Source organism: Pistacia vera, unplaced genomic scaffold (assembly GCF_008641045.1).
Source record: "Pistacia vera cultivar Batoury unplaced genomic scaffold, PisVer_v2 Contig944, whole genome shotgun sequence".
Lineage (NCBI taxonomy): Eukaryota > Viridiplantae > Streptophyta > Magnoliopsida > Sapindales > Anacardiaceae > Pistacia > Pistacia vera.
In genome coordinates, this window is record NW_022196828.1 from 276,410 (window position 1) to 304,236 (window position 27,827).

Below are 27,827 nucleotides of genomic sequence, written 5' to 3' on the forward strand. Positions count from 1 at the left end.
TAAGGAAACTTATAGGTTTCAGAAAATGACACTTATAACTTCTATAATTGAGTAATTGACACCAGTTAGTGAAAACTAACAATTTAAAGGGCAAACCCTAAGGGGTTGGTCTGATGATCAAGGAGGTATACTTCATTTTTTGACTTCCTAAGTTCAAACCTTGGAACTACCTATCTCAATGCATAATTATGATTTACTTAGTTCATTGGGTTTGTAGGATATATAATGGACCTTAGAGTGGTTTGTAGGGTATTTAAAAGGACCTCAGAGATTTATTGAGGTATGCGTAAACTGGTCCAGAAACCTCGTTACCCAAAAAAAAAAAAAAAAACAACAACAACAATTTAAAGGGCATGATGGACTACTAAAGGGCATCTCGTAATGATAAATACCCGATTGAGATTTGATCTCAAATGAAAGAGGGTCCCGCGCAAAGTTAGTGGTTTGTTTCAAACTTTGTTTTCACACTAGCAAAAGTTAATCTTATCTCTGTACATATCTTGTTGACACAGACACAAAATTAAATACATAAATCTTATAACTTAATTGGTGATTGAAATTGAAATATAAATTTATGATTAAGAATTTATTGTAATCTAACGGATATCAGATAAAAGTTGAGGGAGATTATTTTCATTGTCGTCTCTTCAACTTTTAAAATATTGGATTGTGATGGATCAACGATCATGAATTTGTGTAAAAAAGATTAAATTAAAAGATTATGTCCCATATTTAAATATAATGCTACTTATTTTATTTTATAAATAGATTATAAATCTCTAACAATTATATTAAACTTATTGAGATTTCAGTTTTATATTTCAACTAATATAACTGTAAATTTTAGTTTTAGATTTTAGCTAGACAGAATATCATAGAAGAAATTAGTTGATTAGTTAAAATAGTGTTTTCATTAATAATAAATCTTACTTAAGTTTTATTAAGTTGGGTTTTTAATTATATAAAAAGTTAATTTTTCTAGTAATTGAAAGAATTCTAATCTTGAAAATTTCACAACATAACATAAGTGATATCAATAAAAAATAAAAATAAATTGATTTTTCTTTTAAGGGGTGATTAAGTATATATAAGCATTAGAAAGAATTATACATATAATTGCTTAAAAAAAAAGCATGTGATAATGAAATCCAACCACCAGTCCACCACCGCTCCTTTTTAACTTTTTGACTGACAGAGGTTAAACAAAAACAAGTTATATACTGAAGGATTGCTCAAATTTTATCACTCAAAAACTTACTTATCTCGTGAGGAGAGAGATGGAAGCGACATCCATTGAATATGATCCTCATCTTTATTTTCAAGTAAGTATTTATTTTCTCATTCATGTTCAATCTCCACTTCTCTAGAAAATTTTATATGTCTGATGTTTATGTAATTTATGCAGGTGGGAAAGATAAAAATCAGTGAGGGAATGAAGTGTTTGCTAGATTTAGTAGAATGGTACAAGGACAACTTGACCCCAGAAAGTGCCGGAAGGGCTAATGAAATCATGGCCTATCATCAATCCTTTCAACGACAAGTAGTACAAATAACCTTACATACTAGCGTTATATGGATCGTCGTTGTTAATAACTGGATCTTCTTAGTTCTTATCATTATAATAAAAAAGTCTCTGCATTTCATATTTTACATAAACCAGTTTATGGGAATTTTGGAAAGGAAAATTGGGTCTTGTTGTTTCGGTTTTCTAATGCAAGTACATTTCTTTCGAATATTAGCATTTGGGTCCTTAGATTGAGCTAAAATTGTCCAAATCTGAAGAAAAAAAATGCCAGTATTTCACACGTGTGTTCTTACTGTTAATATAGATTCAAAACAGTAGGAACTACTCCCCTAGCCATATATATTAATCATAGGCTTTGAGTACAAGTGTACAGCACTGACCGAGCAAGATGGTCCAAGGACAACTTTGTCCTGAAAAGAAAATTTCAGTAATGTTTTATATCCTAATCTATGTGTTAGACTAAATAACTTTATTATTTAAATTAATATAAATTAAAAGTTAATTGTAATTATAATAAAATAAGGTATATAATGTAAATTATTTATTATGTTTACACTAACAATAGTATATTTCCTTTTGTAAAATCTCATTTATAATATTGAAAAAAAAAATTAGAAAGGAGAAAATTTAGTAGAAGGGGATGAAATATGCTTCTCTGGTTTTATTGTGAATACCCTGGTTGTCTAATCCAAACGACATATTTTTTTTTCATTAAAATATTTGAAGGAAATTGAATCTTTAGCACCACAAGGAGAAGTATCTGTATCTTCCAATGTTAATGGAACAAATCAGCAACATGAACAGGTTCTTTTTCTCTATATGTATGAAAGAAATTAAAGTCAGATGAAAAATATGTAACTTGTTTAGTTTGAGTATAGTCATGTGCCTTACCATATACATGCTCAATTAATAAAGAAAAACATATATTCAGTAATCCTTGGGATTCTTGGCCAATGTTTCTGCCCTTGCTAGCAAACTATATAAGTTGACTTGGTTGCCTTAAATATGTTTCAGAGATTTAGTCTCTTTCATTTAGCTCAATTTTATTTTCCTTTTATTGCTTCTGAGGTGACAGAGTTGTTTGTATATTAACAGGAAATCACTCAAATAAGAGAACAAAATGGACCTACTCTAAATCTTGAAATTGAAATGGTGATGAATCAAAATATAGAGAACACATTAAGTGCTAAAAGAGGAAAGTTGAAATTAAAGGTTTGGGAGGACTTCATAAAGTATGAAGGAATAGATAGGAAGGAGTGGGCTAAATGTAAACACCGTAAGAAAGACTTTGTAGGTTCAAGTAAAAGTGGAACCACACATCTCAAAAATCATTTAAAAAGTTGCTCAAGTTCAAAGAATCCAGGTGGAGGTGCAGAAAAAGCTAAAGAGAAAATTGTGATAGATCCAGAATTGAATGGTTCTGATTTGGTGCTAAAGATTATTAAGTATGGGCTAAAAAGCATAAAGAATGATAGACTTGATATTTACAAACAAGAGAAGGATAACCTTTATAGATATTTACATAAACTCCCATCTCGTTTTAATGTAACAATTGAGAACAAGTCAGGCTTATGGTTCCTGACAAGCTGGTTTATCGATGATAGTTGGGAATTGAAGAAGATGACTAGTTTATTGGGAAGATACAAAGATGAAGGTGAAGTTGTCTATGAAATTGTGAAGTCTTGGCTTGTGGATTGGGACATAGACAAAAAATTAAGCTCCATGTCTATGGTAAGAGTTGGATATTTTGATGTATCTCAACATGAGGAAGTTATTGAGAATATTAACGATTTGGTCAATGAACCAGGTTCACTTCCTTTCATTGGGTATTTTTGGCCGAGTTCTCTTTTGTTACATGAATTTGAATATGTTATCAATTTTCATCACTTGACAAGTGTTTTGCGGAATGATATTTCAACTAAAGCGTTGGAGCTTTGTTACTATGCCAGGATGTCATCAAATGCAAGTAAGTTTCAATATACAGTAAAAGAAGCTTTGTCCATGGGCAAAACAATAACTTCCAAAAGTGTTCCTTCATCCAGTTGGCTCAATGTTGATGCTTGAGTGGGTAATGGGATGTAAAGAAGTATTTCATGACCTGGAGCATATAGATCCTGGTTTCAAGTCTATAAATTTTATAAAGGAGGATTGGGACGAGGTAACTTTATTGTACAACAGTTGGAAAGTGTTACAAGGTTTGAGAAAAGAAGCTCTTAACTTGTTAGATCCTAAACATAAAACCGCAAATGTGTGTTTCCCGATGTTTTGTGACATATATTTGAAATTGCTTCAGTTGGGAAAAAGTGAAAATCGTTACTATTGCCACGTTGCATCATTGGGACAAGTCTAACTTGATTTTAGTAATTATAGTAATTTTGGATCCGATTCAAAATGGATATTGTCAAACATTTTTACAAAGATATTTATGGTAATCATGTAGACACACACTTTAAGAAAATTATTGATGATGTCACAAATATTTACAATAAATATGCAGAGGGCACTAATAATTCTAAATCATCATCCTCTTCGGACCACGGTGCTAGTAATTCTTCAAGTACTCCATCACAAATTGTAGACATCATGGGGACATCATCTGCGTTTTCTCAACATGTCAACGATACTGTTGCACAAGAATCAGAATTCGATCGCTATTTGAAAGATTCTAAGTGTTTTTCAAGTGAAGGGTTTGATATACTAGAATGGTGGCAAGTCAATTCTCCAACTTATCCAACACTAGCTAAAATTGCACGTGATTTCTTATCAATACCTTTCTATACTTCTCTGCCTGGTTTAGATTATTCATTATTACGTGAAATTGGGGATATTATCGTTGTAGTAATCTTGATGATGACCTCAAACGGACTTTGGCATGTACAAAAGTTTGGTTGAATAGCAGGGTAATTAAATAATCAAGTTGTTGAAATAAATATATTATTAATGTAGGTGCATTAAAGTCAATACCATTTAACTCTTGTAATATTATATTGAATATCAATAAAGGCATAAATTTTCATATCATGTTATTTATTTATGTAATGATATATATCCTTAGAATGGTTGAATCATAACGAAGGAATTAAGTGTTTCAAATCTTAATTGTGAGGACCTATGATTACATATAATGGTTATTCTAGAAATGTACATAGCCCCAATATTAATTTAACTAAGGACACAGACAATACAGTAAGATTATCATAGCGTTAAACGACCCTACCAAAAGATAGTGACAGTTCTCACATGTTAAGGTTGTTTAGTGACATTTTAAAGATGCATGCAACATGATTTTGAAAATAAAACACCTCTGTCGTGCGAAGAAACTGGTGAGTGGTGGCGGCAACGACGATTGACGACCAATCGAAGTTGGAATCATGAGGCTTTTGATCTATAGGTTCCGGCGGTCCAACCGTGGCTCAATCCGATTTAACGGGAAATACTGGTTTTTAGAAGATACCAAACCGGAAATACCGCCGGCTCCCAGTCGAACCGATCTGACTGGACGGTCCGGTCCAGTTTTCAGAACATTGTTTCATAGAGCTCTAAAAGTGAAGTATTTATAGTTTTCCTGTATTTTTTGCATAATTTCAAGTTTCCTGTACACCATAGCTATATACGAGATCAATTCTCTGTAAATTTAACTGTTTCACGTGCCTCTTCTGAACCTCAATAATCTGACTAGGGTGAATCTGGTACATATTTTGACTCCAAGAATATGAAGCAGAGAGACAATAGTTTATTTGCATAGCATATATTTCTTTTCTCAACTCTGCTTTTTTCATTGAGACAATTCAATAGAAGCAAATGGGTCCTGTCACTATTGATATTACCTTTATGTGGAGTTAGCGTCACTGTTTTTATGATCTTGATAGGAAATCACCCCAAATTAGAGAGCAAAATGTTGGTTCTGAACCCACTCCCAATCATGGCAATGAGATAGAGAATGCAGATTTGAAGAACTTGTCACGTACTAAACGAAGAAAGTTGAAACCAAAGGTTTGGAACTAGTGAAGAATTTAGTCAGACTAATAACTGGTTTAGTGAGCAAGGTTCACTTCCTTGCATTGGGAGCATTTTCCCATTTTCTCGTTTATTACGCAAACTTCAACATAATATAATTTGGAGGAGTACTGAATGGAAAATTGACATTTTCTTTAAGACGGAGAAGCTTTTGAAGTACCTCAAGAAGATGTCATCAAATGAAAAAAAGTTTCTGAAAGTTTTAAAGGATTATCAAGTACTTAAAACTTGTGCAGAATGGGTTGCTTATTCAATTTTTAGTGCAAATGAGTTGTAAAAAACTTAATCAAAACATACTTCAAAGCAAGTAAAGAACACACTCATTTTTACATGGTTCGGCATCAAGCCTATATCCATGGGACAATATCTAGAGGAAGCAAATTTACTATGAAATGCTAATGAGTTCAAATACAAAGCATGATAACCAAAGTTGTAAAAACACTATCTGTTTTCTACATGACATCTCTATCTTTTTCGGTTGAACTTCAAGTTCTCATAACAAGCTTCATGTACACAGCAACATCATGTTGAAAAAGAGCTTCTCTCAAGATTCAACAATGAAGACAGGACAACAGCTTGTACACAAGCTCTCGTCACAACTGAAACAACATCAGAAGATCTCACACAAGGACAAGTGAAGATGGTAATTCTAAGCCTACCAAAGCATAGTAAGAAATCTTAACCAAAATGAGAAGCTCAGAGAATATTCAGAAAGGAAAACAATTGCAATCAGATTCCTTAAAGAAAACGCTAGAAATGAATGAATATATAGAGATCAATGCGCTAAGGGTTGGGGGACAAAAAATTAAAAATTAACTTTTATGTTTTTCTTTTTGCATAAGAAATTTTGCGACCACAACAAAAGTAATATTCATTTTCTTACACAGCAAATAAAAAGTGGACAAGTGTAAAAGCACAAAACAAAATATCAACAAGGAATAATATTGTCCAAAAAGTAAAACGAGTGCGTGAATTGTGATTGAGAAAAAAAATATCTGTCAGAAGCATTGTGAGCACACACACGCTAAAGTGCTTACACTTGTGAAGGTGTTCACCTTTAGCGAGTGTGTCCACAATTATAGAAAGGAAAAGATAGTGCAAGACTCAAAAAAGGATCATAAGATGACAAAAACACTAGCAGTTTCAATCTGCAGTAGATAGCAAAGTCCATGGGCAAGAAAATAGCTTCTCAAGGTATTCCTGATTTTCAGCTATGGGGCTTCAAACTAACTGAGTGGGTAATGGGATTTAGGGAAGCATTATGTCAACTGGAGAGTATAGATCTTGATTTTCAGTCAATAAATCTTGAAAGAGAGGTTGGGATAAGGCAACTGCACTATACGACAGTTTCAAAGTGTTAAAAGATGCTAGTCGTAGCTTGTCTGATCGCAAATATAATACTACAAACGGGTGTTTCTAATGATGTATCACATATTTTTTAAATTTCTTCATTGGGAAAAAAGTGGTGACCATTATTTTCGTGACATAGCTTCAAGTTTGAGAAAAGATTTTGATGAATATTGGAGAATTTCTAACTTGATTTTAGTGATTACAGTTGTTCTTGATCCGCGATTCAAAATGGATATTGTAGAATGTTGGTACAAGGAGATTTATGGCAATGTTGTAGACACCTACCACAAGATAGATTGATGTTGTTACAAATATTTACAAAGAATATGCAAAGCGAGCTAGCAATTCTGAATCATCATCTACTTGGGACTACGGTGAAATGCTAGACGACATGTGGACGCCATGTACATCTTCACAACATGTTGATGATGTTGTTTCAACAAAACTCAGATTGCTATTTGGGAGATTCTTAATTTTTTCTTGTCCAAGAGTTCGACATATTGGCTTGGCGACGATTAAACTCCTCCACCTTTCCACCTTCTAACAGATAAGCTAAAAAATCTAGACCAAAAGATTTTATTATACTTACTTTTTTGCTATGTTTAGGTCCATTTTCAACCTCTTGACTATTTTCAACCATAGTTTCATATATTCATTTAGACGAACTGGATCCTTCTTTGGATCTACATAGAAATACATGTTTTAAGAAAGATGTATTTTTTGATTCCATTATCATGTTCCCGTGTATGTCTAGGATTTTGAGCTCATGCACAAGAAATCGAAAAGCACTACTGTGCATAGCCAATGAAGATGCAATCAATTATTTTTGGAACTATTTTCACCTTCTTTGGTGTCGAAACTGCTACTTTGGCAAGACACCCCTACACTCGCAAATATTTATAGGAAGGCTTCCTTCCTTTCCATAATTTGTAAGGGGTTTTATCTTCCTTTTTTTGGGGTATCTTATTTAAAAGATAATTGGTCGACAACACAACTTCCCCCCACATGTTTTGAGACAACCCAAAACTTATTAGCATTGCCTTCATCATTTACGATTCTTTCGCTCAGTAATTCCATTTGAATAAGGCGAATAAGGTGTTGTGGTTTCATGTATAATTCTGTGTTATGCACAGAAAACGAAACGGTGTTTCATGCTCATCACCTTGGTCACTTCGTAACACCTTAATCTTTTTATTGAGTTGATTCTCAACTTCATTCTTATAAAGAATAAACTTATCAATAGTTTCGTCCTTGTTTTTTTAACAAATACACATAACAGTATCTAGTGCTATCATTAACAAAAGTAATAAAATACTTATTGCCACCCTTGTTTGTACAAATTTTAAGTCACAAATATATCTATGAACTAAATCAAGAGGATTTGTGATTCTTTCAATATTATTAAATGACGACCTTGTCAATTTTGCCTCAACACATGTTTCATACTTATGTTTGGAATCGATTTGGAAAATAGGTTTGTGATTTAAGTTAATTAATTTACGTAAAGTATTATAATTAATGTGCCCTAGTCTACCATGCCACACATAAGAAGACTCAAGCAAAAAAGTAAAAGAAATTCTCTTATTAATCCTTTTAGGTTTTACAACACAAACGTTGAGCTTAAATAGCCTATCACTCACATAACCATTTCCAACATATATTTCATTCTTTGACAAAACTACTTTGTCCGACTTAAGAACTATAGAAAAACCATGCTTGTTCAACAAAGAACCAAACACCAGGTTCTTATGGATTTTTGGCACATATAGAACATTGTTCAAAGTTAGCTCTTTCGAAGATATCATCTTTAGGACCACCCTTCCTTAGCCTTCAATCTCCAAAGTAGTTGAGTTTCCCATGTACAACTTTTCCCCATTCTTATTTGCTTCGAAGGAATTAAATAGTCATTTGTCTGAGCAGACATGCCAAGTGGCTCCAGTGTCAAGCCACAATTCTCTTAGGCTAGACCCAACCAGATTCACTTTTGAAACCACTACAGAGAGACTTATGTCAAAGATATCCTAAGTAATATTCTCCATAACATTTGCCTCTTTGATTCGGTTCGTCCTTGACAATCTACAATCAGAAGCTTTGTGACCCATCTTTTTACAATTAAAACACTTGCCTTGGAACATTTTTGGCTCCTTAGAGATGCCTCATTTCGACCCTAGCTTGGCCTTTTTCCCTATCTTCTTAGAATTAAAACTCTAGCCATACTCCACAACATTTGCTTTTATTGCTATAGGAATAAACCCTCTATTTTTAGAACTTCTGTTGTCTTCTTCAATTCAAAGTCTAACAATGAGTTCTTCAAGGTTCATCTCCTTTCGCTTGTGCTTAAATAGTTCTTGAAATCTTTTCATGCGAGAGGTAGCCTCTCAATGATTAGCAGCTACATGGAAAGTTTCACTTAGCACCATCCCTTCAGAATGAATTTCATGTAATATCATTTGGATCTCTTGCACTTGACTGATGACATCTTTTGAGTCCACCATTTTACATAATCGAGGAATCGTCCCACCACAAACTTTTTGGACCCAGCATTCTTAGTTTTATTTTTAAGGTCTAAAGACTCCCATAATTCTTTGAAGCATACACATTGTACAGTGAATCTGTCAGATAATTTATGACAAAATTTCAGTACAAAAATTCAGAATGTTTCCAAGCATCAACAACACTGATAACTTGAACATTGTGCTCATCTTCTTTGAGCGTAAGAGCATCCTCAATTAAGAATCTCGCAAGATTCAAGATGGCCAGATAGAAAAACAACTTTTTTTGCCATCTCTTGAAATGCATTCCACCAAATTTTTTCGGTTTTTGCGCATGGTTCATAGGAACAGAGACCGATGCCACATGAGTTGGTGTGGTAGCCACAACTTGGGTTAGCATATCAAAGGGGTTTGATTCAGATGTCATTTTTTGAAAAATCCAAACAAAAAAATTATTATGTGAATTTTTGAACAATAGTTAATATATAATTCCCAAGAAACATCAGAGGGGTCACAGACGGTCTCTCTTAAAATCCAGTCTTCTTAGACAAAATTTCTCTAAATCGTACTGATCAAATTTTACCACCACACTTTTACTGCACATGGACAACAACCTTTGGGAATATCAAAGTCCAATGTTTTCTTCAAATTAAAAATAAAATACGATTACTAATAAAATCGAATATGTTTTAAGATTGTTATAAAAATAATCAAATATTATATTAGTAACCGCAAATAATAAATATATTGAATATAAATACAATATAAATAATGTCAATAAAATAAAATGACAATACTATAAAATTAACAATACTAACAACGTGATCACGTGTGGGAGATCCTTTAGAATGACAAGAAGAGATCCGGAAAATAATACAACCTAAGGATGAAAGCTGATGCCTGTGTAACACACAGTTTCCTTAAAACATATTTGTCTCCTTCACTCAGGTGCAAAAGGATTTGAACAGCGTCTGTTTCCCAAGATACAATGACAGATGAATAGCAAGATAAGCACCATTCTTTTATTCTGGCGAATTAAATCAAGCCTTAACTCTAACAAAGGAAAACCTTAAAAAAACTAGAGAGACAATAAGAGATTGAAAGAGCTCTCAATTTATTTATTTATTTATTATTATTATTATTATTATTATTATTATTATTATTATTTTGTGTAAAAAATGAGAGAAATAACATCTTTTTATACTACTCAAGGTAGGACAAATGTTGAATTCCACTATCATTTTCCACCTTTTCAATTTCCAATTTTAAAATCTCCTCCATTAGTCCACTAACCTTTCATCTTTCAATTCTTAACTTTCAGTCTTTCCCACCACATTTCATTTCATTCAATTTATTTAATATATTCCAAGGTTCATCTCCTTTTGCTTGTGCTTAAGATAGTTCTTGAAATCTGTTCATGCGGAAGGTAGCTTCTCAATAATAGCAATTACTTGGAAAGTTTCACTTAGCACCATCCCTTCAGAATGAATTTCATGTAATATCATTTGGATCTCTTGCACTTGACTGGTGACAACTTTTGAGTCCATCATTTTATATAATCGAGGAATCGTCCCACCACAAACTTTTTGGACCCAGCATTCTTAGTTTTATTTTTATGGTCTAAAGACTCCCATAATTCTTTGGCTATTTTCTTCGAAGCATACACATTGTACAATGAATCTGTCAAACAATTCATGACATAATTTCAGTACAAAAATTCAGAATGTTTCCAAGCATCAACAACACTGATAACTTGAACATCGTGCTCATCTTCTTTGAGCGTAGGAGCATCCTTAGTCAAGAATCTCGCAAGATTCAGGATGGTTAGATAGAAAAACAACTTTTTTTGCCATCTCTTGAAATGCATTCCACCGAATTTTTTCGGTTTTTTTGCATGGTTCATAGGAACAGAGACCTGTGCCACATAAGTTGGTGTGGTAGCCACAACTTGGGTTGGCACATCAAAGGGGTTTGATTCAGATATCATTTTCTAAAAAATCCAAAAAAAAAAAAATTTATTATGTGAATTTTTTAACAATAGTCAATAAACAATTCACAAGAAACATTGGAGGGGTCACAAACAATCTCTCTTAAAATTCAGTCTACTTAGATATAATTTCTCTAAATCGTACTGTTCAAATTTCATCACCACACTTTTACTGCACATGGACAACAACCTTTGGGAATATCAAAATCCAATGTTTTCTTCAAATTAAAAATAAAATACGATTACTAATAGAATCGAATATGTTTTAAGATTGTTATAAAATAATCAATTATTATATTAGTAACTGCAAATAATAAATATATTGAATATAAAAACAATATAACTAAATGTAAATAAAAATAAAATGACAATACAATAAAATTAACAATACCAACAATGTGATCAGATGTAGGAGATCCTTTAGAATGATAGAAAGAGATCCGGAAAATAATACAACCTAAGGATGAATGCCGATGACTATGTAACATACAGTTTCCTTAAAATAGATTTGTCTTTTTCACTCAAGTGCAAAAGGATTTGAGCAGCGTCTGTATCCCAAGATACAATGATAGATGAATAGCAAGATAATCACTATTTTTATTCTGACGAATTGAATCAAGTCTTAATTCCAACAAAAGAAAACCTTAAAAAAACTAGCTAGAGAGACAATAAGAGATTAAAAGAGCTCTCAATTTTTTTTCTGTGTAAAAAATGAGAGAAATAACATATTTTTATACGACTCAAGGTAGGACAAACATTGGATTCTACCATCATTTTCCACCTTTTCACTTTCCAATTTTAAAATCTCCTCCATTAGCCCATTAGCCTTTCATCTTTCAATTCTTAACTTTCACCACCACATTTCCTTTCATTCCATTTATTTAATATATTCCAACATTGCCCACCTCTGAAAAAGTGTAACACACAGGCCACCATTCATAATGACTTTTTCTTTGCTTTTTTGCTGTCCTATCATCACAATAAAAGTTTCTGCATTTCCTATTACAGAAACCAGCTTAAGTGAATTTTGGAAAGAAAAAATTGGGTCTTGTTGGTTTTCTAATTCAAATATTAGCATTTCTGTCCTTAGATTGAGCTAAAATTGTTCAAATCTGAAGAACAAAATGCCAGTATTCCACACAAGTGTTCTTACCTGTAATAGATCAAACCAATAGGAACTGTAATCATATCTATAAATCACAGGATTTGACCGCAAGGGTACAACACTAATCCAGAACATGCCCAAGGAAAACTTAGGCCTTAAGAGAAAATTTAACTAGTGTTTTATATCCTATTCCATGTGTTATTGAGCAATAACTTTATTATTTAAAATAATATAAATTAAAAGTTAATTGTAATTATAATAAAATAAGATATGTAACATTTACGCAAACAATAGTATATTTCCTTGTGTAAAATCTCATTTATAGTGCTGAAAAAAAAATTAGAAAGGAAAAAAATTTAATAGAAGGGGATGGAACATGCTTCTGGTTTTTTTTTTTTTTTTTTTTTTAGAATTTTTCAGTTAGTAGAATAAAACTTAACTAACACTTAAATTGAAAATAATGAATATTCTATTGGGAAAAGATTTTACTTTCAAGAATAGTTATGGATACGTATTCCAAGAATAAGAGTAAATATTTAATTCAATGATATTAAATAGCCTTATTTCAAAGTAATTTATTATGTTTTTGTTTTAATTCAAAAAAATATTTAAATTACATTAATGAAGTGGTTAAGGAGATTTTATACTAATAGGACCTTAATTAACTCATGAGGAATGAGACTTTCATGTTAATTATTTACTGTGAATACCCTTTTGTCTAATCCAAAATGACACAGTTTCTTATTTTTCTTTTTTTCCATTAAAATATGTAAAGGAGATTGAATCTTTAGTACAACAGAGAGAAGTACTTGTATCTTCCAATGTCAAGGGAACAGATATGCGACGTGGACAAGTTCATTTTCTCTCTTTATATTATATGTATAGTCAGATAAATCTTACGTAATTTGTTTAGTTTTAGTATAGTCATTGTCTTACCATATACATGTCTCAATTAATAAAGAAAAGCATATATTCAATAATCCTTAGAATTCTTGGCTAATGTCTCCATCCTTGCTAGCAAAATATATAAGTTGACTTGGTTGCCTTAAGTATGTTTCAGAGATCCAATCTCTCTCATTGAGCTCAATTTTATTTTCCTTTTATTGCTTATTAGGTGATAGAGTTGTTTGTATATTGAAATCACCCAAATAAGAGAACAAAATGCCTATTTTGGACATGCTCTAAATCAAGAGATTGAAATGGTGATGAATCCAAATATAGGGAACACATCAAGTGTTAAAAGAAGAAAGTTGAAATCAAAGGTTTGGGAGGACTTCACAAAGTATGAAAAAGATGGGAAGGAATTGGCCAAATGTAAACACTGTGAGAAAGTCTTTGTGGGATCAAGTTAGAGTGGAATCACACATCTCAAAAATCATTTAAAAGGCTGCTCAAGTTCAAAGAATCCAGGTGGAGGTGCAGAAAAAGAAAAAGAGAAAAGTGTGATAGATCCAGAATTGAATGATTCTGATTTGGTGCTAAAGATTATTAAGTATGGGCTAAACGACATAAAGAATGATATACTTTATGTTTACGAACAAGAGAAGGATAAGCTTCATAGATATTTACATAAATTCCCATCTCGTTTTAATGTAACAATTCAAAAGAAGTTAGGCTTATGGTTCTTGACAAGCTGGTTTATCGATGATAGTTGGGAATTGAAAAAGGTGATTAGTTTATTAGGAACATACAAAGATGAAGTTGTCTTTGAAATTGTGAAGTCTTGGCTTGTAAATTGGAACATAGACACAAAATTATGCTCTATGGCAAGAGTGGGATATTTTGATGCATTAGAAAGTGAGGAAATTATTGAGAATATTAACAACTGGTTCAATGAACGAGGTTCACTTCCTTTCATTGGGCATTTTTGGTTGATTTCTCGTTTATTAAATGAATTTGATTATGATATCAATTTTGACACATTGAAAAGAATTTCGCGAAATGATATTTCAACTAAAGTATTGAAGCTTTGGGACTATGTCAGGATGTCATCAAATGTAAATAAGTTTCAATATGCGGTAGAAAAAGCTCCATCCATGGGCAAAACAGTAACTTCTAAAAGTGTTCCTTTATCAAAGTGGTTCAACGTAGATATGCTTGAGTGGGTATTGGGATGCAAAGAAGCATTTTTTGAACCGAAGCATATAGATCTTGATTTCAAGTCTATAAATTTTATAAAAGAGGATTGGGATGAGGCAACTTTACCGTACAACAGTTGGAAAGTGTTACAAGATTTGAGAAAAGAAGCTCGTAACTTGTTAGATCCTAAACATAAAACTGCAAACATGTATTTCCTGATGTTTTGTCACATTTTTTTTATTGCAGTTCAGTTGGGAAAAAGTGAAAATCATTACTATTGCCACGTTGCGTCATGTTTTGGAAAATATTGGGACAATTCTAACTTTATTTTAGTAATTCCAGTAATTTTAGATCCACTATTGTAAAACATTTTTACGAAGAGCTTTATGGTAATGATGCAAATGCATACCTTAAGAAAACCATTGATGATGTTACAAAAATCTTCAATAAATATACAAAGGGCACTAACAATTCTCAATCATCATCCTCTTCGGACCATAGTGATAGCAATTCTTCAAGTACTCCATCAAAAATGCTGGACATTATGGGAAGATCATTTGCATCTTCTCAACATGTCAATGATATTGCTATACTAGAATCAGAACTTGACCACTATTTGAGAGATTCTATATGTCCTCCAATTGAAGTGTTTGATATACTAGAATGGTGGCATGTCAATTCTCCAACTTATCCAACACTAGCTAAGATAGCACGTTATTTCTTATCAATACTTATCTCTGTTACTTGTACTTATTTAGATAATTCGTTGTAGTTGTCTTCATGACGACCTCAAACAGGCTTTGGCATGTACAAAAGTTTGGTTGAATGGCCCAGTAATTAAATAATCAAGTTATTGAAATAAATCCATGTTCTCATTTTTTTCCATTTACATAATTTTGTCCTTTTAATATAAGCAATTGTCCTTTTAATACGAGTAACCATTGAGCTAAAATTAAAACAAGGGGTCAACATATTTTTATAAAAAAAAATGAAAAATATTAATTTCTCAAATTTTATCTTAATTTTCCATCTTTTGACTCTGTCTTTCTATATCTTTATAATTGAATTAAATTTTCATCATAAGTCATATATATTCTAACATTATCATTTTATCTCATATAGTGATATACGAAGGAGAAAAACCTATATAAAGACTTATCAATTGAACTATTGAAAAAAAAAAAAAAAAAGAACTTACAAAATAAACAAAATAGTTTTATTATTTGAATTGAATCCCATTAACTTTCTAATTAGTCTTATTATAAAATGTTTTCGCATTAATTTCAAAATTATCCTTGGTAATGGAAATTTTCTCTCGTTTTTTGTTTTCTAATTCACTTACAAAGCCCTTCAAATCACAAAAGAGTTGGCGCTATTGCAAGAGCAAGTGGTAGAGTCAGGAATTCAATTGATAAGAGGCAAGATCAAATAATGGCATCATTTAAAATTTTCAACTCCAAGAGGTATACATTTAAAATTATTTATCAACACTCGTTTATTCAAAAAAAAAAAAAAAAAAAGTCAATTCACAATTAAATTTAAAATTTAAAATTTTCAGAGTCTTACTTCACATAACTTTTATTATTTTAACCTAAAATTAAAAAGATTAATGGTTGATTGTATAATAAATATAGCTAAAACTAAAAATATTTTAAAATCAGGAGATAATTAAAAAAAAAAAAAAAAAAAAAGTCCTTTCTAAAATTTAGTAATAGATGTACTCTTTAAAATGGGTGTGTATAATATAACGATTATTTGGTCTTTTTTTTTTTTTTTTTTTAATGTACCTAATTAATTTTTTATATAAAACTCGATGTAACTTTCTTGACTTGATGATTTGGAAAATATTAAAGTTTTTAGAAGTATTTTAGAAATTATTTATTTTAACAAAATTCAATCTAAATTTAACTCAAATGACTTTAACTAATAAAGGCAAATTAATTCTACTCAAATTTTCAATTTTCAATCTGATAAAGTTTGTTTCAGCGTAGCTTTCAATAAACTCTTCTGTTTTTATTGTTGCGATGGGCAATGGGAATGAATGCATCAAAACAAAGGTAAATAAAGAAAGTAACCCATGTCGTAAAGAAAAGCCCAACCAACAATGGGAAGGGCCCAAAATAAGGTAAATTGTAAGCCCAAAGTAAACCTAACCTAGCCTAGGAACTAATGGATGCCCGTCCAAAAAACTTTAAAAACAAATAATGGATGGACGTCCATCTTATATAAACGGCCATCCATACCTAAATTCTAGTTTAATAAAAAAAATTCTTTAAAAAATTCTACATTGTGAGTACTTTTTATCTATCTCTCTTGCTTTGCATTTGTTTTATAAATAAAAAAAAAATTGTAAATTAAAAAAAAAAAATTATTTGAGTATGGACTAGCGTCCACGCTTTATACTTTAAAAATCTAAGTTTTTTTTTTTCTTCTTTATTTCACCTAAAATTTTTGTGCTTTAAAAATGAATATTTCATCTAAAAATTTTGACTTAGACAAGCCATAGGTTTTTATAAATGAAAAAGAAATTGTAAATTAAAAAATATATATATTTAAGATGGATTGACATCCAATACTTTGTGCTTTCAAATTATATGGACGGTCATCCATATAATGTGGACAGCCGTCCATAGTAAATGGACTCCCATCCATAATATATATACGGGATTCCATTGATATTTTCTAGACTCTCGTCCATTCGTGATGAACGGTCGTCTATAAGATATGAATGGGTGTCTATAATTGTTGGATGACCGTTCATTCGCTAAATACCTGTATTGTATCCTACGTGACCACGTCCGAGTCAGATGCCACATAGATCGGTGCAAAATTTTGGTACCAGCATTCGGTGCCCATAGCATTTTTTATCTGACATTACTCCAATAATATCATTTTATATTACTTACATTACCATTTTTAGTTGTTAAGTGATAAAAGATTTTGGTAATCCTCCAAAACTAATAGTAATTACTGTTAGTTATATATGTAGTAATTTGAATACCACCATTTTTCTTAAGTATTCTAAGATTACTTGGTAATCTTAATTTTGTTACAATTTTATCCCTAACTAATAAAAATTTTGGACAGTAATGCCCTTATTCTAAAAACAATTTACAAGAATATTCATTGACTATTTTATCCTTATACACAAGATTTTTAGGATACCCTTGGATTTGAACCAAATTACCTAAGATAGATGGCCAATCTGGCCACCATTGCCAAGCACCGAAATAGCGTACGACCAGCTAGATCTTGCCAGTTGTGCGTAGATCTAATTATGGATCTGGTTGGAAACGAACATAATGGATCTAGCCATTTCCAACTAAATCCATTGCCATCTGGCTGTTTTCAGTCTTTCATCTGGTTGAAAACAGCCAGATTAACACACAGTCGACTAGATCCCACAGTCGTTCAGGCCACGACGGTGGTGGTCAGCAGTTGGCCATTTGTCTTGGGTAATTTGGTTCAAGTTCAAGGGTAATAATTTCCTAAAAATCTTGTGTATAAGAATAAAATAGTCTATAAAAATTCTTGTCAATTGTTTTTAGAATAAGGGCATTACTGTCCAAAAATTTTATTAGTTAGGGGAAAAATTGTAACAAAATTAAGATTACCTAGTAATCTTAAAATACCTATGAAAAGGGTGATATTAAAATTATCTATATAAGAACAGTAATTACTATTGGTTTTAGAGGATTATTGAAATCTTTTATTACTTGACAATCAAACATAATAATATAAGTAACATAAGATGACAATACTGGAGTAATGTCAAATATCCTCTAACCAAACACACCCTTCAAGTAGGGGTGAGCACGGGTAGCGGGTAGAACCAGAACCGGGGGTAAGAACCGGAACCGGAACCTACCCAGAACCTGCACTGTGCGGGTAGGTTCCGGTTCCAATTTTTTGGAACCGCTACTGTGCGGTTCTGGTTCCGGTTCTTGCATGTGGAGGAACCGGAACCTGTAAAAAGGGTACCCTGTTTGGAACCTGTAGGGGGTACCCGGTTTGGAACTTGTTTTTGGAACCTGTTTGGAAACCTGTTTTGAAACCTGTTTGGAACCTGCTTTGGAACCTGTTTGAAACCTTTTGAAACCTGTTTGGAACCTTTTTGGAACCTCTTGGAACCTGCTTTGGAACCTATTTGGAACCTGTTTTGGAACCTGTTTTTAGAACCTTTTTGGAACCTGGACTATAATGAAATATTTGTGAAATGTAATAATGGGGAGTTTCTATTATTTTACATATAAAAAATTTAAAATAGAAAAAGTTAAATTTTAGAATAACCTAATAAATAAATATATGAATACAATTATATTTATACATATAAATTACACCATATTAAAAGCTTTAATAATTATAATACATTATATTAATTTTTGATCAATTAAGTGAATAATTGAAATTATGATCCAATTAAAAGTGTTTTACATTTTTAACTTATTAAAGATTATTTTTGAATAAATAGTATATTTATTGAGTAATAATATATTTAGTTATTTACTTCAATTATCAAGTTCTAAGTATATCTATAATATTAGTATTAATTAATTATATATGATAATTGATAAACATTAATAAATTTAATTACTAGTTAAATACATACTTAATCAATTATAACATTAACTTATAGTTAAATGATTACTTAATTATTATAATTTTATAACATTACTTAATTGATTTATAATTATTAATTATAGCATTATATTAATTGATTACTACTTAATTAATTGACTTATAAGTTATAACATAATTAAATAGTTAATTAATTGACTTATAATTGAAATTAATTAATTATAGCATTACGTTATAGATTTATAGTATAATTACTTAATCAATTATAACATTTTATTATAACAAGTACAAACTTAATTAAATGATTAAATTTAATTATTAATTTACATTAAAATTAATAGTATGATTACTTATAGTTAATTAACTATACCATTACATTTAGTTGATTATATAATTAATTATAACATTACATAATAAATAATTACTTATTGATTATGTCATTATATTATAAATATTAGTAATTCTATTTACTACATAAACATTAGCATATACTTAATTAAATGATAGAAATTTAATTAATCATAACATTACCTTTTAAACATTTCATTATAACATTACATTATACTATTATAGTATGATCATATAATTAATATAACATTCATAATTAACTGATTACTTAATTGATTATGAGTTATGATATATGTTTTAAACATTAGTAATTACTAATTTACTATTAAACATTAGCACAATACTTAATTAAATGATAAGAAATTTATTATTATAACATTACCTTATAAACATTTTATTATAAACATTAATTAAACATTACATTATAGTTAAATAATTACTCAATTAAATTATAATATTATTATATTACATTATATTTATGATCACTTACTTAATTATAGCATTACATAGTTAAATGATTACATAATTACTTATTAATTATGAATTTATAACTACATTATAAACATTATTATTACTATATTATTACATTATTTAATTAAACGATTAAAATTTAATTAATTATAACATTACCTTATATATTTATAATATAATTACTTATCAATTATAACATTCCATTATAAACATTGTATATTAATCAAATGTTTGAAATTTTATTATTTAATATTAAATTATAGATTTATAGTATGATTACTTAATTCATTATACATTACATTATACTTTATAGTATGATCATATAATTAATATAACATTACATAATTAAATGATTACTTAATTGATTATAAGTTATATATTATGTTTTAAAACATTAGTAATTACTTTTACTACATAAACATTAGCAAATACTTAATTAAATGATAGAAATTTAATTAATTAATAACATTCCTTATAAACATTAATTAAGCATTACATTATAGTTAATAATTACTCAATTAAATTATAATACTATTATATTACATTATATTATGATCACTTACTTAATTATAGCATTACATAGTTAAATGATTACATAATTACATAATTAGTTATGAATTTATAACATTACATTATAAACATTAGTATTTACTCATTTACTATATTATTACATTACTTAATTAAACGATTAAAAATTTAATTAATTATAACATTACTTATATATTTATAATATGATTCTTAATCAATTATAACATTCCATTATAAACATTAGTATTAATCAAATGATTTGAAATTTAGTATGATTACTTAATCATTATAACATTACATTTACTATTATAGTATGATCATATAATTAATATAACATTACATAATTAAATGATTACTTAATTGATTATGAGTTATGATATTATGTTTTAAACATTAGTAGTACTAATTTACTATATAACATTAGCACCTATTTAATTATGATAGATTTAATTAATAATAACATTACTTTATAAACATTAATTAGCATTACATTATAGTTAATAATTACTCAATTAAATTATATATTATTATATTACATTTATATTATGATCACTTACTTAATTATAGTATTACATAGTTAATGATTACATAATTATATAATTAGTTATGAATTTATAAAACATATAAACATAGTAATTTTAATTTACTATATTATTACATTACTAATTAAACGATTAAAAATTTAATTAATTATAACATTACCTTAATATATAATATGATTACTTAAACAATTATACATTTCATTATAACATTAGTATTTAACAATGATTTGAAATTAATTAATTATATATAATTATAGATTTATAGTATGATTACTTAATTCATTATAACATTACATTATACTATTATAGTATGATCTAATAATAATAAACATTACATAATTAAATGATTACTTAATTGATTATGATTATGATATTATGTTTTAAACATTAGTAATTACTAATTTACTTCATAAACATTAGCACAATACTTAATTAAATGATAAGAAATTTAATTAATTATACATTACCTTATAAACATTTCATTATAAATATTAATTAATTATTACATTATAGTTAAATAATACTCAATTAAATTAATATATTATATTACATTATATATTGATCACTTACTTAATTATAGCATTATAGGTTAAATGATTATATAATTAGTTAATTAGTATGAATTTATAACATTACATTATAAACATTAGTAATTTACTATACTATTATATTACTTAATTAACGATTAAAATTTAATTAATTATAACATTACTTTATTATTTGTAATATGATTACTTAATCAATTATATATTATATTTAAAATTAGTATATTAATAAATGATTTGAAATTTAATTAATTATAATATTAAATATATTTTAGATTATGATTACTTAATTCATTATAATATTACATTATACTATTATAGTAATAATAATATAATTTAATTAACATTACATAATTAAAATGATTACTTAATTGATTATGACATTATATTATAAACATTAGTAATTTACTAATTTATACTTAATCAAATTATTATAACATTATATTATAAATTTATGGTATGATTATTTAATTAATTATAACATTCTATTATAAACAATATTACAATACTTAATTAAATGATTAACAATTCAAGTGTTGCTTAGAGATTACAGATTATGAGTTACATTGGACACAAATGAATGAATAATGAAAATTTGTTAGGGGTGTATTTGTAAACTTATAAGGTGCTTTTATTATTTTTTAAACTAATAGGGGGGTAATTAATTTTTTATAGGGTACCCTGGAAAGGAACCGGAACATGCATTTTAGGTTCTGGTTCCTTGAATTGAAGAACCTGCACTGTGCGGTTCCGGTTCCGGTTCCTTTTTTTGAGAACCTGTACTTTGCGGTTCCGGTTCCGGTTCCCCTGAAAAATACAGGATACCCGGAACCGCTCACCCCTACCTTCAAGTAATACAACATTTCCTTACTCAAATGCACCTTAAAAAGTAGCTATCAATCTAATTTAAAAAATTAGATTGGAATGAATTGAATATAATATAAATGGAATAAACTTAATGTTGTCGCATGTTTGGTGCAGCATTGTATTAAATTTATAATTACTGTAATAAAGATAAATATAACATAATTATTTAAAATTAAATTATTTAAATATTTAAATAAATAATAATACATGTTTTGAAATAAAAATTTTGAAAATCTCTAACGAGATTCCAACAGCACGTTTGTCAACATTGTCGACACCATTGGGAATGGTGACGATGGAGGAGTCTTCCGGCCAAACCATTTTGATAATGAAAATAATATTACTAGTTTTTTAATGAAATAGGAAAAGGTTGAGTAGGAGTTTCTCTCTTTCAATTTTAATAATATTACTAAAACGTTATTAGTATATATTAAACATAAATAAAAACAAGGATAGGGAGAACGACTTATACATACCCAATGTTTTTCGAAACGACAAGTTGATACCCAAAAGGTTTTAAAACGACAAATAGATACCTTTCATCATGTTCCATTAGTGATTTTGGTTAGATAATAGTGAAAAGACTAAGATACCCTTGAAAGTTTAATTTTTAGTTTTTTATAAATTTAGAAACTTCTAAAAAACCCCCTAGGTTTGCTAATTTACTAAACAGCCCAATATATAAAAATTTTATAAAATAACAAAAACACCCCCGCCACCCCCGCAGTGCCAGATTCCGGCCACCACCGCCGGAATCTGGCCGGAAAATTGTGTTACGACACAGACCCATCGGATCTGTGTCGTAACACACCGATCTGGCCTTTCCGGCCAGATCCGCCTCGGATCTGGCCGGAAAAGGCCAGATCTATGTCTGGCCTTTTTCGGCCTCGACGGCCAGATCTGGCCTTTTCCGGCCAGATCATTTATGGAAAAGGCCAGATCTATGTCTGGCCTTTTTCGGCCTCGACGGCCAGATCTGGGCTTTTCCGGCCAGATCATCCATGGATCTGGCCGGAAAACGCCAGATCTGGCCGTCGAGGCCGAAAAAGGCCAGACATAGATCTGGCCGGAAAACGCCAGATCGACGTGTTACGACACAGATCTGATGGGTCTGTATCGTAACACAATTTTCCGGCAAGTTTCCGGTCTCGACGGCCAGATCTGGCCGTAGATCTGGTCTTTTCCGGCCAGATCAGCCACGGATCTTGCCGGAAAATGAAAGATCTACGCGTTACGACACAGATCCGATGGGTCTGTGTCGTAACGCAATTTTTCGGCCAGATTCTGGCAGTGGTGGCCGGAATCTGGCACTGCGGGGGTGGCGGGGGTGTTTTTGTTATTTTATAAAATTTTTATATATTGGGCTGTTTAGTCAAATTAGCAAACCTAGGGGGTTTTTTAGAAGTTTTTAAATTTATAAAAAACTAAAAATTAAACTTTCAAGGGTATTTTAGTCTTTTCACTATTATCTAACCAAAATCACTAACAGAACATAACGGAAGGTATCCATTTGTCGTTTCAAAACCTTTTGGGTATCAACTTGTCGTTTCAACAAACCTTGGGTATGCATAAGTCGTTCGGCCACAAGGATATTATAAATTTAGGTACAAAGTTTTCAGGAAATAATATAAAAAGACACAAGTTTTGAATTCTTTAGAAAAGGGACAAATTAACAGCAACTTGCTGCTAAGTTCAACAGAAAAAGACTTCAATGCCCCTAATAATTTCAATATATTGTTTTATGAAAATTTAGTGTTTAAATTATAAAAAACTAAATTTATTGTTACCTCTGAAAATAAATTCTAAATTGATGAAGGGCATAGAGAACAAATAACAAGAGAGCATTTCATAGACCTAAAGTTCATAATCTGAACGAATATGTAGAAGAAGATGAAGAAATATGTATTTACCAAAAACGCCCAACGATTTATTTTTTATTTTTTATTGGCAAAGCTTTTATTTTTTATTTTTAATTATTTACTTTGATTTGAAGATTTATTAAAATTAGTTACATTTTCTATTCCTATTTGTTAATTTTGTTGGTTTTTTCTTCTTTTTATGTTTGTGGTTTTTAATTTTAAAGTAATTTTAATTTATTTTTGAAACCAAATTTGAAATTAAGGTAGAAAATATATATTAATATAGTTTTCGGCTGTTTTACCTTATATTTTTCAAATTAAAATTTAAGGTCAATAATTCTTGGCTCCTTCAGTCAACGGCGAGAACCAATTGAAAATTGAAACTCCGGCCGGTTGTTTAAGACAAGTTGAACAGAAAAATAGTTGGCACTTATTACTTCTTCTTGACTTTCTTCACCATCATCTGCAAAATTCTTAAGCTCATTTTCAGGATCCATGTCAATCTAAGTGCATAATCAAGTAAGTATTTTAACTAGTGCTACTTTTTCAATACCAGCTCTTTTTGAATAATATTTTTGCTTTGATGATGTCTTGGCCTGGTGGAAGTGGAACCCTTCAATCGGCCGAAGGAACATCAGAAATTTATTTCCAAACAAGTTATGACGATCAAGTTGAAACACTTCCAAATCATGATCTGGTGGGTCTCTCTCTATCTACTTTTTTTAATTGAATCTTGAATTTAATCAGAGGAATATTCACTTCTCTGATCCATAGAAATTAACTAGTGTAAATGCAAAAGTTCTCCATTTTTTGTATTAATCTTTGAGACAAAAGTCTTATGTGCTGTGATTATTAACGAATCCCAAGTGAATTTTTGTGGTGGGATTTATCTTGAAATTAATGAGACTTGGAAGAAGCACAAAGGATTCAAATTCACAAAGATTGAACTTGTTTCATAGAGCACTGAAAGTGAAGTATTTCTGGTTTTCCTGTATTTTTCACATAATTTCAAGTTTCCTGTACATCAAAGCTATATACTAGATCAATTCTCTGTAAATTTAAGTGCTTCACGTGCCTCTTTTGAATCTTAATAATCTGATCAGGGTGAATACTTGTACATATTTTGACTCCAAAATTTAATAACCCACAACAAACATTGTCTCCAAAACTATGAAGCAGAGAGACAGTAGTTTATTTGCATAGCATATATTTCTTTTCTCAACTCTGCTTTTTTCATTGAGACAATTCGATGGAATCAAACGGATCCTGTCACTATTGAAATTACCTTTACGTGGTACAAGAAACTGAAGTAGAGTTGAAGAGTTTGATGAACCTATTTTAATGAACCTAAAATTCCTTCAGTTGAAGAGTTTGATATATTAGCTTGGTGGCGCACCACTGTGCAAAATATCCAGCACTTGCACGAATGGCAGGAGATTTCTTGGCGATTCCTCTTTCTACTCCTGGTTTTACTTCAAATTCTTATTTGAGTTCTGAACTGTATAATATTTTTCATGGTGATGGCCTGGATGTTGATTTGAAAAAGGCTTTGGTATGCACAAAAAGCTGGTTGGAAAACACTCAAAATAACTAATTGAGTTAGCAATATAAATAAGTTTTATTTTCTTGTTTATATTTTGTCTTTCCATATTAGGGTAACCATTAGTCTCAAACATTGTTGTTCAGTCTTATACAAGTCTAACTTAAACTACTTTTTCGCCTGCAAGAACTAAAGGTTGTTGAATAGACTTTCACCCAAGCATTACTCTTCCCACTGGTAAGTAGTTATTTTAAAATACCATTGAATTGAACTAAATATAATTTATCAAACTCAAAAGCAGAAAAAACTCAAATTAATAAATCTCGTTAATTCAAGAAGTCTTGAATTTGAATTCTCACGACTACTTATAAGGGATAACCATTAGAGGTTTACCTAACTGTTCACTTCAAAACCTTGAGAGAATAGTTGAGATGCGCACAAATTAGCTCGAACACCTCTAGATTCTCCAAAAAAAAAAAAAAAAAAAAAAATCCCATCAACATTACATCAAGTAATAATTACACTTAACCTTCTGCCGTTAGTGTTTTTGTGTTAGTTTGAACCAAATAATTAATATCCTCATCTATGAGTTTTTAACTTTTTATTATTTAAGAATTTTTAAAATTTTTATTAGTCAAGCTCAAAATATAATTAGGAGAAGTTTATAATTATGTTTGATCAAAACCAGTCAACTTCCATATTTAATTAAAAAAGAAAAACTAAGAACAGGGGTTTTATGTGGTAGTTCCTTGAATTTTTGAGGTTTAAAATTTTTGCGAGTTTCAGGAGGTGTATTGTTAGTAGCTATTAATAATTATATAAACCTTTAGATACATTTACTCTTTTACCCTTTTTCCTGTTAAAACTAACCTGAAAAGCATGACGAAAGGAAGTGGAGCGTAATTAGTAATTACCAGTGCTGAAGGGGCTTTTCCTCTTTTATCCAAACCTCGGGGTTTAAAGTCACTTATCTCGTTAGTTTTACCATACGAGGAAATTTAAGAAGACCAGTGTCACTCTCTTCTTATATCAAATATTTGAATTTTGAGCAGCCGCCAACTCTCTCAGAAGTCGAAGTCCGCCTTGACCATGCCGGTTGTGCCGGTTGCCTCTTCCCTTTCCGGTAGCTTGTGTCCATTACTTAAGCCGTGTTTCTAGCTTCAACAAGCGAAACTTTGACAGTTTTTTTTTTAAAGTTTTTTTATGAGTTGTTAATAAAGTTTGGCTAGTGCATATGTTGATGATTGAGTTAATATTATTGAAAAGAGCAAAGGGCGAAGGATCTTCTTTCTTTCATTTTCTTTTTAAATTTGTATTACATTAGATCAATTTTATGAAACAAACTTAGGGTTTTTAATGGAGTTTGGCATATGGCTTTTGTTTCTAACTCTGGGACTGTTCTTACTTCTTCCATAGCTCAAAATCTTCTTCATTCTGTCACACGAACGGAAGCTTTTTCAACTTTTTTTTTTTCATTCTGTTTTTTATATTTTAGGAATTAAAAAATGGCTTTCAAATTTGATATACTTATCTTGAGTAGAAGACTTTCAGGGGTTTTTATTTTTCCTTTTATATCATTTTATACTTTTCCTTGCATCTATTTAGGGGTGTTTGTCTAAGTTTATAAGCTCTAAAATTAAGCTGACTTGTTTGTTTATAACTTTTTTGAGTTTATAAGTTGAGTTTTTTTTTTTTTTTTTTTTTTTTTAGTTAGTTTGACCAAGTATATTATTATTATCCTGTTAATTTTAAAATTCCATAGTATATCTTTGTTTAATGTGGTATCCTTTTTAGTTATTTTATAATAAATATACTTTAAGCCACATTTTACCAAACCCGTCAATACTTATCAGTCATTTATAAATACTTTAACCAACACGCAAATTTCAAGAGATTATAGCTAAAATTAGTTTTTAAGCATTTGTTGCTTATAATGTTTTTCATTAGCTCAGACAAATACCTGTTAGCGTTTATTTCCCTAAAAAAAAACGTAT